Below are 16191 nucleotides of genomic sequence, written 5' to 3'. Positions count from 1 at the left end.
GGCTGTGCAGATCAGCAGGAAAAGCCAGATTTGAGGACGTAGTCAGGACGTGGCGTCCATATGACGCACACCCCGGCTCCATCCCCAGGCTGGCATGATGCCACACACCGCACCACATGGCACACAGCATCACGGCACTCCTCTGGCACTGCATCCATATGATGCAGCACTGAAGGAGCACCGTAAAGCTGCAGCATCACAGCTATCGTGCCTTTTACAGGGCACAAGAAGAAGCCACTTTTGCAGCTCCTTTTTGCACCCTGCAAAGGCTGGATTGGGGCCACAACGTGCGGTTGCCATGGCCCCAATCTGGCTGTAAAAGGGGCAGCTGGAGGCTGCCCCTTAGGGGCTATGTGCACAGCCCCTTAGAAGCCCTGATTCCCCCCTCCTGCATTTTCTCCTCCTCCTCCTTTCCCCAAACTTTTTCTTTGTCACATATATATGTAAAAGAATGAATGTTACTTCATGTGTTTGTGTGTAAGAGAGAGTATATGAGTATGCGTGTGAATTTAATAAAGAATGAAAGAGTATGACTGAATACATACATATCAGTAAGCATTAGTGTATGTGAGTATGGCTGTGTGTGAGACTGTATAAAATTTACACATGTGTTAAGTACTGAATTTTATTTAAATAAAATTGTTCTAATTCAAACAATATTATTTCCTTATAAAATATGAATACATTGGAATGTTTGAACAAAAATATGCACACTAAACAGACAAAATGTTTTTATTTATATACTGCGTTGCAGGGGCACAATGTCTACATGTAGATATAAAAAGGATCACAAGGATAAAAGGTTTGAGAACCACTGATTTAGTCAAACTATAAAGCTCTGGACTTATGCACTTTTATCTGATAGGCAACACTTTTGAACTCAGCGGCACTTCCTTCAGATCAAAAAATATATTAGGCTCATGAAAACAACGATGAAATGAATATCCAGCTCCTTTGTCCTGCAGGAACAGCTAACTAAATAGCCTCGTGTTATTTACATTGTAATGTTCCATCAAAAATCATCTATTTTGTCCTGTTTTAAAATTATTTCTGCTTGAGTAAGGGCAAAAGCAAGCATGCAAGAGATCAGAGGTTTCTTGGCAATCTAGAGAAGATTTTTAATTAATTTGCTAACTACAGAGAAATTCAATTAGGCTAATAGTGCATGTTTCTGTTCTATATGGTATGATAATAGAAAATAACCAAATAAAATTTAAGACTTCTCCCAGGGCTCAGATAAGTACTGCACTCATTCATAAAAGTCAGGAAGTCCTAAGTGAGTGCTCTTATTCTGTCCCATTCATGCCAGCCTGGAATTTGAAGAAGGAGGCAGGCAGGGGGCTGGGGAGACGAAGATGAAAGTGTGTGGAGTCGCCTGTTAGCAATGAATTTCCTGCCTTTTGTTGCCTTTTTTCATTGTAGACTTGCTTGAAGAAACTTTTCAGGGGCTGTATTCAATCCTTATTCACAATGTCTTCTTCATTGGTGACCACTGGCATAGGCAACACTACTGGCAGAACTAAAGAGCTTCTCAGCAGCATTCAAATTGGCCAATGGGATAGCTAAGGTTTACTTGCATTATTACTTTCATAAAATAACCAGAGTAACCTGTCTAAGACTGAAGAACCCTGGCTGAATAAAATGTGCTAAACATGTGAAATTAGCCTAGGTATCATTGGGTGAAAGGGTCGAGACTGCACAACTACCAGAGTGCAGACCTCTGTGGGGTTAACATCACTGAATATGCAACATCTGTGCAGTAAAGATATTAAGAATAGCAGGCAACATTGCGGAAAGTCCTGTTGCCATCCTTTATCACCAAAGGACAAAAGAAAACCAACTTATATCCAAATGCCTGGCAAACTGTTTTAAATATTTTGATGCAGGTCAAGCTTTCTTTTATTCTGCTGGCCAAACCTCTGGCCTTTTCACTCTGCACTACACAAACATTGCTTGCTTGCTTGATATGTTCTTGCTTTTAAATAAATATAATGCACCAAGAACCCAGTTCAGATCAATATTCCGGTGGGAGAAAGGGATTTTTGATTCTTTGCTCCCTGCTCTGTTCTGAATTCAGAAAAAAGCTCCACACATACAATTTGCATTGAAAAGAAAAATGCCATTCATCTGATGAAACTTTCTTCCCATGGTAAAAGACACGTATGGCAGACTTGACTTGAATTGGTTAATTCTGTTAGCTGTATACTTTAAATTGAAAAAATAAATATGTACAATTGCTAATTGTATGACTAGTGTCATATCTCACAATGGGAGAAATTATACCTTTGGGACTTCAGGCAAACACTGTCCACTTGGGTTATGGTCACATTCTTAGGCTATATTCACACATGTCCCCCTAAAGCAGAGCACATGCTCTGTCATCAAAGGTTCAGCTTGGCAGAGCTTCATGGCATGCTTTTCAAAGGCTCTTGGGAAGAACTCTGCAAAGATAACATGGCCTGAAGATGAGCGTGTCTGTCAATCTAAATGGTCAGTTTTGGATGAAGTGGACCAAATCAGAAACAAGCTAGCTATTTATTCACATTCATTTGCCTTAGACAGGAGCTTTTCCAAATGATATTTAGCCTTCTCTCTGAAGTACATCGACATTGCTTAAGGCAGGGCAAGCACTTGGAGCCATGTCCATTTCAGTCTTCTCTGTTCCTTACTAGAAGGGCAAAAGGACAGAAACGAATGAACTATTTCCTTAAACTGTTAAAACCCAATGCCTTTAGCATAATTAGAAATCTTTCCCATGTAACTAATTATTGTAGATGACCCCACTTTGTAATACCGTCGCCCCATATAAGCCTTTGCCCTCTAAATAAAAGTGTAACCTATGGATGTCATTGGTACTTTCATAATCTGCTGTCACTGACATAATTTACTTGAAAAGGCAATGGACTGTGACAGCCCAGGATAAAGGAGGACACTGAGCAAGCATGAAATTCTGTCATCAGCAGTTATTGCACTTAGCTAAGAAAATCTTTAGAGTAACCAGTTTATAATATAATCATTATTTCTAAAAGGTTTCACTGCCACTCAAAATTACCTTGGAAAGAAGCCCCAATTAGTGAACTGTCGAATTGTATAGCACCAGAAGATCTTAGAGCTAGAAGGGCCCCACTGGATTATCGGGTCTGAAACCCCAATTATAAATTCTGTCAGACTCTTGCCTGCAGAAGGCAACTTGATGTGAGATCCTATGACAGAAAACAGTTTCAAACACATTGTTAGCCAATAATTTATAAAATTATTTTAGAGTATGAAAATGGGGTAGATCTCAGGGTCTACCTGCATTTCTATTTTCATAATGTGAATGAAAGCTTCTAAAAACATTCATTTAATCACAAAATGTCCATTAACTAGTAATCTTATTCTTCCTTTTCTAAATGTCAGTGTGGAGTACTTGAGCATCTTGGATTTGCTTTGCCAAACAAAGGAGCTCGATAGACCACCTCAAAAGGGTGGGTTGGAGGCACCTAGTTTTCCTCCGGAGGGATGCTGCAGCAACCAAACTGTGCGGCGTTCCTTCGCCCCAAAAAGAACCCAGAAAAAACAGGTTCTTCTTGGGATGCTGTGCATTGCTTACGTCATGATGACGGCCCCCATATGGATGGGAAGCTGCCATTATGCCACCACCGTGGTGTGCTAGGGTTAGGGACCGTGTGTTTGGTGCGCAGTCCCTAACCCTAGAACCCTGGATGAAGAAAAGGAAGAAGCATTGCCATTGTTTCACCATCACATGCCCAAAATATAGTGTTGACAAACTTAAACCGAATAGAATTATAAACTGTGGGTAGATAGCTGGCAATCAAGTAGACAACCAATCAGCAAATAATTCAGTGCATTTGGAGAATTCATAACAATGCACTCTTTACAGCTTCCTCAAAGTTGTGGGAATGGCTTGAAAGTAGGACTGTGACTGTGGGAGACTAGAGTCTGAATGCCTACTGAGCCAAGGAAACTCAGTGGGTGACCCTGGCTAAGTCACACTCCTTTAGCCTTAAAGGAAGACAATAGCAAACTTCCTCATAATAAATTTTGCCAAGAAAACTGTAGGATAGGGTTATTGTAAGTTGGAGTCGACTTGGGGATTGTCCACACAAGCCAAAAGGCCTATATATCCCCTAGCCTTACATTGTCCAGTTCAGATGATGCAAGCCAAAACCCTGGGGCCAGAATTGGAGTCGATCCTGCCAGAGTAGGCATGGATCTGGTGAATCCAACCGATCCTGGGGTAAACAGCTTTACCTTGGGTCAGTTTGACCCCTGATTTGCCACAGAGTTTCTTGGAAATTCCACAACGAACCCCAGCTGTTTATACAATGCCTACACTCCTTGCCTTGCAACACTGTTGCTGGTATTGAGAAGCCCCCTGTCCTTGTATCTGACACTCAAACATTGTGCCTGGCCATGTTGGTGCAGCCAGGTACCCCATTTCTGCATCAATCATGGTGACAGGGGCCTCTTTAGTACCAGCGACAGTGCAGCCAGGTAAGGAGTGCTGGTAGTTGCTTGTGGGTCACCATAAGGATGGGTGTGTAAACTGTCCCAGACCAACCCTGGTGAGCACCGGGGTCAGAATAGCACAGGCTCAGCCCATGCTGTCCTAGCCCATCTGCTCATCTCCCTAGGGGTACATACAACAACAATATTGATAGTGGAATGCTATAAAAAGTCCCATGTTAGCAAAATTACTTGCATGGGTAAGGTGTCATAAACTCTGTAAAGAATTTAAGTGCCTTGTTGCATTAGCCATTACTTTTTCATTCCACTCTCAAAGGCTAAAATCCATAAAAATGAAAATAGTGAAACAGATTAAAAATATGACTGATTTGCAGTGATGGATCTGCAGATTAACAATATATCCAGATCTGCAGTGATCTGCAGCAGTGTCTCAGGCTGCTTTCAGCTTGGTAAGTCACAAATCATGCAGTCCAAACAGGATTAATGTAGAGGCTATGGGAAAAATAATAGTAGCACCATATTGCCTACATATTGCCAACATTCCTTCTGTTTGGCCTTCACAACATATGACTTGTTAGTCTTTATGCAAATATGGATAGCCTATGGCATAGGTTATTCACTTTTACCTGAAGACAAATAAGTCACATATCTTGTCATCTGAGCTTCCCCAATCATCAGGAATAGTTGTCACTATATGATGGTATAACATATGTTATGACTTTTTCTGCAATAGTTCTGCTAACATTAAGGGGCTCTACAAACTACCCCTTTTTGTGCCGGACTGGGGCAGCAGCAATTGGCCCCATTCTGTCCTTTCAAGGGCTTGAAAAGGAGCCGCAAAAAGGGGCTCCTTTTTGCACCTTCAAAAGGGTGCCATAGCCCCAGTAGCATGGCTATATAGTACTCCTTTGGTACTGCATCATATGGATGCAGCACCAGAGGAGCACCCTGATGCTGCACACCGTGTGGAGCAGCACACAGCATCATGATGCCCTGGGGGCGGAATCGGGGCATGTGTCATCTGGACGCAATGTCCCGATTCTGCCCCCAGGCCTGTTTGTAAGGGCCTAAGACTTCTTTTTAAATGAAAATGGTGCTAAGCTTATTTTCATTTAAAAAGCAATTGGTGTAAAAAGGAGAGATTCAATTTGTTTGCTTCCCACATTTGGGTATGGAGGAGGAAACTCACTGTGTGGGATAGGTTGTAACTGGTCTGCCTTGATGTGAGGAGTAAACCAAGGGTGTTTTTTTTTTTTTTTTTTTGTGAAAACTTTTAAAACTATATAACTAACCAGACAATAAAGACAAACATATGAGCTTAGACATGGTATACAAACAAACTTCTTGCTTTGCATTCAAGCTGAATATCCCAGGAAAACCACAGCCACTTACAAAAGAGAGGGAATGGTATTACATTAAGTCTGCCTTCTAAGGAGGCAGTTCCTAAATACTACAGTGATAATGATGTTTGTTATAGACAGAAGGCCCAGCCTGAGGGCTCTCTAATCTCCTCCACTACTGCTGCTACAGGTTACTTTCAAGCTCTGATCTTGAATGGTGATGTGACCCTTCAATGAAACCTAAAGAATAGGTCCTCTGTCTGGCTTGATAACAAGAGGAAAGTTTTATTTTGCTTTTGGTTGTCCTTAGGGTAGGCAATAGATGATTAGTTCATAGAACTGTCATCATATCTCAGGAGTTGGTATCCTACAAGGGACTCTTCTAGGAGAGCACGTTTAGCACAGAATTAGGTCAGAGAATTGAGATGACCTTAAAAACAAATCCAGGAGAGCTAAGTCAATGACCCCATTGACTACTGTTTGAAACATGATAAAGTCAAAGATCAAGGCTGGTTAAAGCAATCTCCAGTAAAAATCTAGAAGGAGGACAAGAACAACATTCATGTGCCATGAAGAAGAAAAAAGGAGCCTTGTTCTTCTGAGGAAAACTTGGTGCAATGGTGCAAAGCATCTTTAACAAAATAAGAATTTCAAATTCTCAAAACTTAAATACAATACTTAAGCAGTATAGAATATCACTTAATATCTCTGATGTATTACCCAGCACAGTTCAATCAGATCACATACATTTAAATAAGCCTTTTTGCTGGGTTTTGTTTTAGTTTTTTTACTCCTGAAGGAGATGTGGTTTGTACCCACAAAGAATAACAGTTATTTATGTAGTCACAATTTTAACACAGAACCATGAAGGAAGGGCTGGGTGCCTGTTAAGACTATAATCATCAATTGTTATTTCTCAGACTGTAATCAAAGGAATCACAAACCTGAAATGTTTAGACTCCTGTGGGCTCTGACTTATATTCAAAAAAACTACTGATGGATCACTCAGAAATAGAGGTCTACCTCCTAAAGGCTGGGTCTGATATTTTGTTCAATGTTTTTAGGTAGAAAAATTAAGGAGCTGATTTAGTGCTGTTTCATAAAGCACTGAAGGTCACACTTCACTGTTGTTAATTAAAGTACTTCATATCAATAAAGTAGAAAAACTTCAAAAGGCCAAAATGTCATTTTAAGGCTGAATTCCCATTGGAGAGCCATGCAGCTGATGTTTTCTAACATCAGTACTTTTTCCCATCACTATAATTCAGCTGAGGAGATCTGTGCACACAAACATCTGTGTGGATATCACTTGCTGGAAAATAGTCATAGGACTATACAGTGCTGTCCTTGTTTCCTGATGCTCTACTGTTTCAAGAGAGTGTGCCTTCCACTTCACACGTTCACCCACATTCTGTTTACACTGTCATTCATGAAACTTTCTTTTTAAAAAAGCATGGCAAGATGTGGATTAGGAAATAGTTCTTATAATACTAGGTGACCTGGCAACTCAAGGTACATTTATTATTTTATGTAAATAAAATAATTTATTATTTAAATAAAATAAATAATAATTTAAATAAAATAAAATAATTTATTATTTTATTTAAATAAAATAATTTATTATTTTATTTAAACATTTATCTCCTGCCTTGTTTCATCGAGGTACACTTCAAAACAACAAGCAATCTGCAATCAGTTAGCCTCCTATTTTAGCTGGCAGATTGGGGTGGTACAAAATAAGTGCCCACATCCACCTTTCCTGTCCAAGTTCTTCCACCATGTCCATGCTACACATGAATCCTTGGCTCTCACTTCAGAATACTGCCACTTCTATGACCAGACCTAAGCAGCCTACCATCATTGGGTGGTGGGAGACTCTGGCGCAGTACAGACCTCCATAAAGTGGCATACTGGCACCAATTCTAGGGTTAGGGAGCGTGCACCAACCGCATGCTCCCTAACCCTAGTATTTGTGGGCAGCGTAACAATGGTGGCATCCCATCCGTTATCAGCGCTGCCATTGTGACAAATGTGCCATGCGGCATCTGCATGGCGCCACAAGTTGCTTACATCGCAAGTGCTCCACTGGCACACTTGCGACATCATTGTGGCGCCCAAAAAAGAACCCGGAAATACTGGGTTCTTTTTCCTCCGCAGTGACGGTGCGTCGTTTGGGGGCTGCGCCATCCCTGCAGAGGAAAATAGGCTGCTGGCCTCTGAGAGACTAGTGAGGGTGAGGGTGGTAGGCACATGTGTGGAGGAGACAAAGGCCTGAATCCTATTGTTAATCCCAACTATGCCAAAGGTTGTGCCATTCTGGCACCAAATCAGGAATAGTTGTCACTATATGATGGTATAACGTATATTATGACTTTTTCTGCAAGGGAAGGGTGATTTTATCCTATTTACATATGTGCTATGATCAGCATTATTATTAAATTGCTTTAAATGTTTTTAAATTGTCTGGTTCCAAGTGATAAATGATTTAATATATTTATTATTAATGATATTAGTTATATTTACTGTTTATTGTTGTTTTCATTTCCTGTTTGAGTCTATTGTATGTCAACCTGCATCTAGGGTGGAATATAACTATTTTAAGAAAAATACAAACGAACAAATGAGAGTAGACTGCTTGAATCCATTGTTGAATTGTCTGTCAATACACAGATAAATAAGTGCCATCATTGTAGTTTGAGTGTTGGACTATCACTCCGGAGATCAGGTTTTGATTTCCTGCTCAGCCATAGAATCCCATTGTTTGACTTTGGGTAAGTTATAACTCTCAGCCTCAGAAAACCCTTTATGGTCACCACAAGTCAGAAATGACTTGAAGGTGCACAACAACAAGCACCAAACAAGTAAATCCAATTTAGGGTCTGCTGCAGTGAAGACTACCAGTAGGATTCAGGCTAATGAGGGTATTGGGTCCAGTCACTTGCAGGCTTTGACTTGTTTGCTTGAGGATGCAGCATGGTTTGATCATGGTCTAGTCCAGCTCTAAAGATGTGGTGCAACAATCAAACTAGCATCTGAATCACCATAATGATGTCTGATTTAGATAGGAAACAGCATGACTAGTAATCAAGCTATCAATCCAAACTGGGAGGGCTAATTCCTCAGAGGAGAGGATCAAAATTTAAAATGACCTTAACAGATTAGAAGCTGGGCCAAAACTAACAAAATGAATTTCTGCAGGGAGAAATACAGTATAAGGTACTACACTTAGGCAGAAAAAATGAAATATGTAGATATACTTGGCTTAACAACACTACTTGTGAAAAGGATCTAGAAGTCCTAATAGAGCACAAGTTGAACTTGAGTCAATAGTTTGATGCAGCAGCTAAAAATAGCCAATGCAATTCTAGACTGCATCAATAGAAGTATAGTGTCTAGATCGAGAGACGTAACAGTGCCACTCTATTCTGCTTTGGTCAGGCCTCATCTGGAATACTGTGTCCAGTTCTGGGCACCACAATTTGAAAAGGATGTTGACAAGCTGGAGTATGTCCAGAGGAGGGTGACCAAAATGGGGAAAGGTCTGGAAACCATGACTTATGAGGAGAAACTTAGGAAGCTGGATATATTTAGCTGGAAGAAGAGGAGGTTAAGGGGGGATATGAATGTCCTACTGAAGATGGAGCAAATTTGTTTCTTGTATCTCCAGAGAATAGGACCCAGAGCAATGAATTCGAACTACAGGAAAAGAGATTCCACTTAAACATTAGGAAGAACTCCCTGACAGTAAGAGCTGATCAGCAGTGGAACACATTTCCTTGGAGAGTGGTGGAATCTCCTTCTTTTGAGGTCCTTAAACAGAGGATGGATGGCCATCTATAAAGGATGTTTTGAGTGAGAGTTCCTGCATGGCAAGAGACCCTTGTGGTCTCTTCCAACTCTATGGCGCTTTACAGAGTGCCTGTGTTTGCTGCTCGAGGGAGCCGCAGCGGACAAACCGCACGACTCCCCCACGCAGCAAAAAGAAAAAAGCAGGTTCTACTTGTGGCACAGTTGTGATGCCAGAAGCCAACAATAGCGCACTTGTGGCATCACAACCGCACCGCAATGTGTGGACGCTAAGCGTCCATCACGTCAAAATGGCGGCGCCCATGCGTATAGGGCGCCGCCATTTTATGCCCCCAGTACGTACTAGGGGTGAAGCCTGATTGGACACTGCATCCTAGGTCAACCCCTAGTATGTACTGGGGCCGGAGCAAAGGCCCGTCTAGAATGGGCCTATGATTCTATAATTCTAAGCTCCAGCCAATCAACTGAGCATCTGAAATAAGCAGTAAATCAATAAATCCCTAGAAACAAAACTGGTTCAAAATGATTGTCCCTCTACCAGGGCTTCTTGCTGTGCATTTTGGGAGACTATGGCACATCTTGAGCTGAAAAGTGTTTGCAGTCTCTTTTTCCTGCTGTCAGCCTTGTCTCCCCACCATTCTCTTTTTATATCAAGTACCCTTTCGTCATAATTCCTGACACCAAAGTTCATCTGTCTTTTTTTTAAAGTCATAAAACCAGTGAGATATAACTGCACCGCAATCCTTGCCATCTAAGTCTGAGAGAATATTCTATATAGAGATTGGAACTGGTGCTGATGTGTGCTGTGGTTAACTTTAGAGGCAGTATGAATTCTGTGCTATGTTACTATGGTATGGGCAGAATAGATTGAAGAGGTGATATATTTTTGCTCCCAGCTAATTTCAATGGGATTGTTTTAATTTACACCACCTGTTTCAGGAGGGGAGTGCGGCCTGATAGAAGATTGGTTCAGTTGGGTGTATTGTTGACCTAAGATGTCTGACGATGCCCATTTATTGACGCATTTTATTTCTATTTGAAGAACACATGCCACATTCCAGTCAAATGACTGAAAATTTTCCAACCCCAAGAGTAGTTTTCTCATGACATTATAAGCCAAATAATTAAATTTGCACCTGTCCTGTGTGGTTCTTCATTTTCCATCATGTCTGTTGAACTGTTAATTCTTGGGGACAATGTGAGGAGCAAAGATACAGGGGTAGATGTCAGATCCGCTGCCAGAAGCTCCATCAGTCTTTGCCGCATGCCAATTTTTCTGCTTTGGCCAGATTGAATTCCAGACCCCTTTCTGTACACATCCAGATTTGCAGATATAAAATTAATGTGTTTCATGATACTTGAGAGCCTTTCAAGTATTTTGAATTCTGTGCCAGAGAATTCTAGTCCCTCATCAAACTACAGATCCCTGGATTTCATAGGATGCAGCTGTGTCAGTTAAAAGTACTATGGCTATGTAGTATGGAAAAGACCCCAGAGATTTAAGACAAATTTTTTTAGCTTGCTGCTGTGCTAATTCTTGCTCACAGAAATACCATTATGAACTGTGAATTTATCTTACCAGCATGTGAAGACCAATATGGATATGTGTTACTCAGAAACTGGTCCTTTTGCTGAGAGCCAAGGGGTTCTGCAGCTCCGATCTGGCCTCCAAAGGGTGCCACAACATTACCATCTTAAACAAATATTGGGATGTACTAGCCCAAATACCTTCTGCTGAAGAACACACAGGCACATTCCTGGGCATTGCTATAGCTAGCTGCGTCCATTACAGTCATAATGGGAAATATCTCTTTAGAATAGCCTAGATCTTACCAGCATTGTCTGGGCAGTTATTAGCTAGGAGCAGTGTTAGCAGCACTAAAATTATCATGGGCAATGGTCTTCATTGTTAAAGAGAGCATTGAGATTTAGAAAATTATCTACACCAGGTGTCAAATATACCAGTCCATTTTAATACTGCTGCTCCTCTCTTCAACAGCTTTTCCCAGGTGTCTTGAAGCTGCTGGGGAAGTGACAGGAGGAGGAGACTTGGTTTCCCATCCAGCCAGTAGTGTCACCAGACCTGGAACTTTGGCACCCCTTCCCAGCAGCACACCAGGTGACATCTGCCTCTAAGATGTCACCTGACATGGTCCACATCCCCCCATGTGTCTGTGCTATGCATATTTACTTATATGTAAATTACAGTGGGTTTAACAGGTTTACTTTGATTGGCCAATATTTTGCTTAACCTTGACCAATAAAGGTATCACTGGTGGATCTCTGTTTGAATTTGCTAAATGGCCAACACACCTACCCGTGCATATTTTCTGGGTTTACTTTGAGTCTCTTTTAGGAAGAATGTCTGCATAAAAATAAAATAAAATAAAATATACTGCTAAGGTAATATGCACAAGATTGTAATCAAAAACAATGTGCCTTGACCCCCCTTCCAGGTAAGAATGGATAAGCTTGAGATTCTCTCTTCTGGGGAACAGAGTGGCTATACTCAGCCTTCTTTGCACAATGCTATGACAAGTGACTTCTTTTTTCCATCAACAGCTGAAGATAAATCTTCCTGTCTTATGCAGTCAATCCAATACTTCCAGATATTTACTGAGAACAATTCTCCAGAATAAGAGCACCTCACAAGGCTGGTTAAACAGATAGATTATGTCTCCCTAGCAGCAGTATCTAGGTGAGAAGAGGGGCAAATCACGATTAATCAGTACCAAAATTTCCAGGAGTTCTCGAAAAGCAACATTCTTAGTTGCAACAAGAGGCATGATTATGCTGCTATCTCTATGGTGAAGAGTCCATTAGTGTCACAAGAAACTCGTGATTCCCAGCATATGGGATGTAAGACATCACAACACTTTTTTGGTGCTGTGACTAATCCCATCTTCCCCATTTGCTCTAGGTAATTCAATATTTCTCATTTTTTTCCCTTTCTCCCTCCCTTTCTTCTCTCCTGCATTCACATGTCTCCTTTTTTTTTAAAGTATCCAATGCCAGAAAATCTTATCCTTAGGCTGCAAGAACAGCAGCCTATTAATCTATTGTTTGAGAACAAATGTAGCACAGCTGACACTAGCACTACTCATTTGTGGCATTGCTACCACAGGTCAAAACTGATCATATGAAACAGCAGTAAAAGAAAACTGGGTTGGGGGAACAGACAGAAGCAAAAAGAATGATCTTTAAACGATGCTCTGAAGCATGTCATTAAATGTAAAACTGTACCTTAGCTTTTTCCCAAGTACCATATTTAGACATAATTTTGAACTTAAGTAGGACAACACTGAGCATGTGCTTAGCATATCAAAGTCTTTAGGTTTGGCTAACAAGTTCTCACATTACATAAGGATTATCAAGTACACACATGAAGCCATCCTCTTCATGCTTTGGTAAATGAGTTGCTGATCCATTGAAAACGATCATGTTACAATGGTATCTGAGGGTAGATGACTATTTGTGTGGGTGATTTTTACTTATATGCTGGAAGCCAAATACTTAACAAGGATAATATTTCAAAGGAGACAGGAGCTATCTGAGGAATGAAGAATACTTCCTGTTTTCACAGAACTAATGGGCACTTACATAAAGGTGCATTTGAAATGGTATTTGAAACACTCTGAACGGTTTTGCATGTGAGTGTTCAAAAACTGTGATAAACGGATCGGTGAAGGTGATCCAAACAATTTAATAAATTAATCTTCGTCATAAATGCAAGTCAGTTCCATTCTATATACCATCCTGTACATGTGGAGAGTCACTACCGGAAGGGAAGAGACCCCATTCAGGCTTCCTGTGTAATTTCAAATGCTAGAAAATGTTAATTAAATAATAGCAATAGCAATAGCAAGTATATTTCTATACAGCTTATCAGTGAACTAACACTCCCTAAGCAGTTTACAGTGTCTAAGCCAATTGCCACCAACATGCTGGGTAATCATTTTACCTATCTATGAAAGGATGGAAGGCTGAGTGGACCCTAGAGCCCTCCTCTAGGATGAAACTTACAACATTATGGCTGCAGTACTAGCATTCAACCACTGCGCCACCAGGTCTCCTTATGTAATTTGCTATACAGAATCAAAGGTACAAGGTACAATAACAGGAAAGGTGCGAGATGAAAAAGGTTGAGCTAGGATGTAATAAATCATTCTTCAGGCTTTTCAATTGCTGTAATAAAAAAAAATCTGTCCTGCAGGCAGGTAGGCAAAAATTATGTGATCTTCTATTTAAATCACAAGGTTGCGAGTTCAAGACCAGCAAAAGGGCCCAAGCTTGACTCAGGCTTGCATCCTTCCGAGGTCACTAAAATGAGTACCCAGACTGTTGGGGGCAAATTAGCTTACTTGCTAATTAGCTTACTTGCTGTTCACCGCTATGATTTTTGGAATAGCGGTATATAAATAAAACAAATTATTATTATTATTATTATTATTATTATTTAAAAAATTGAGAGAAACAATCTCCTGCATTTTTCTCTGAATTCTTTTCTTTTCTTTGCAATTAAAAAAAAAACAGATTATGGAATATTTTCTTTTAGAATGATGAATACAATATTTAAGAAAGGTGTTCATATGTCTACTTCCACTAAATTCATTCTAAACACTATGGCGGGTTACAGACCGCCATTTAGTACGTAATGAATACCTACTAGGGTTTGGAAGGGGCGGTGCTTCTGCACCCCCCTAACCCTAGTACGTATTCCATACGTACAACATGGCGGCGCCCCTTCCACAGGGGGGCCGCCATGTTTACGTATTGGACTCTGTGCGTCCGCACGTGTCACGGCATCTATGACGTCGCGAGTCCGCCTCTGGCACCTCACGATGTCATAGGGGCGCCGCTTAAAGAAGCTCTATTTTGGAGCTTCTTTTTCGGTCTGTGCAGGAGCTGCGCGGTGTGGCTGCTGCGGCTCCCGCACAGAGCAAACGGCGGCGGTGGCAGACCGCCTCAAAGCGGCGGTTTATAACCCGCCTATGTAACAGGTAGACATTTTTGTAAGGCTGTAAAGTATTGCTGTAATTCTGATCTTGATTTCCTTTTCTCAGTACTTTTTTTAATGGGAATGATTTCTTTGTACCTGTCTGGCATTGTGGATATTCCTTAGCATTCATGTGTTCCTTATAGTTCAGGACCTCATAGCTCCGTTTTTAACACCACCTTTCCAAGGATCATTGTCTTTTCTAATGATTCATTTTTCCTTGTGGTGTGGCCAAAGTACAACAACCTCCATTTAGTAATCTTGGCTTCCAGAAATTGTTCAGGCTTGATCTGTTCTAGAACCCATTAGTTTGTCTTCTTGGCCATCCATGGTATTCTCAGCACTCTTCTCCAACACCACATCTCAAATGAGTTTGTTTTCTTCATATTGGCTGTTTTTTACTCTGTGGTTCTCACAACCCTACATGGTGATGGGGAATACAATGGCTTGGATGATTTTCACTTCTGGCTAACTTCTGGCTAGGAGCTGCACTCACCCAGCCTCTTTACAAAACCGGGAAGCTCCCACCTTTGCAAATCAGCCAGCTGAACATGTCTTCTAGCTGGAAGTTAGCTGGGATTCAGCCAGGCAGTGGAATCGGCAGCATTTTGCATGTGATAATATCCAACTTTATCCCGAAAGAGATTTCAGAACAGCAGAGATAAATTGGGTTTTTAAGCCATGCTATAAACTCCTTAAACAACATCAGGATTGAGTACTAAACATTGTCATGAACTATCTCATCTTCCAAGTCCATCTACAAAAGAGAAGAAAAGAAGTCCAGCAGATCTCCTCAGAACAGCATTCCAAAGTTTGCAACTAAAAGGACTCCATCCTTTCTACCTGTTTGTCCAGTGGTAAAAGAAGAAAAGATTAGAATCTCTGAAACCAAGACTTGGGGCTTGTGCAGTTTCATATAGGGAAGGCTGTCCTTGAGGTAACCTGGAAGTTAAGGACTTTCAAAAGTTAATGCCAGAACTATGAATTACTCCCAGAAACAAAGTATGTAATCAGATATAGTTGTACAATACAGTATTAGAATTTTATGTTCCAATTGAGTGTTATGTAACTGAACTACTACAGAATTTCCATCCCATTTTATAGTAACTGTGTGCAATTTCATAACATTTATTAATACCATACTAGCTTTGCCAGATTGATTGTTAGTCCAGTATGAAAATGCATGAAATGAAATGAACACTTTATATATTGTAGTCTTCAGTGCTGGTAGTGTTCGTTGTTTTTAATGTACACATTTTTTTAAAAAAATTGCATAGTTTTTGTTGTTAACTGCCCTCCTGTTGATCTTGACCCACGGAAACCTTATGAGTGAGACATCTCCAAGACACCCTGTCCTCCACTGCTCTGCTTAGTTCCTACAGTCAGCATACCCCTGACCACCTTAATAGGGTCCATCCATCTAGCATGTGGCCTTCCTTTCATTCTACATTCCTCCACCTTTCCTAGCATTATTGTTCTTCCAATGAGTCGTGCCTTCTCATGATGTGATGAACGATAGCATCAGTTTTGTTATCTTGACTTTCAGAGACATTTATGGCTTGATCTGCTCTAGGACCC

This window comes from Sceloporus undulatus, chromosome 1 (genome assembly GCF_019175285.1).
Source record: "Sceloporus undulatus isolate JIND9_A2432 ecotype Alabama chromosome 1, SceUnd_v1.1, whole genome shotgun sequence".
NCBI classification, from domain to species: Eukaryota; Metazoa; Chordata; class Lepidosauria; order Squamata; family Phrynosomatidae; genus Sceloporus; species Sceloporus undulatus.
Note: the sequence above shows the minus strand (reverse complement) of the source record.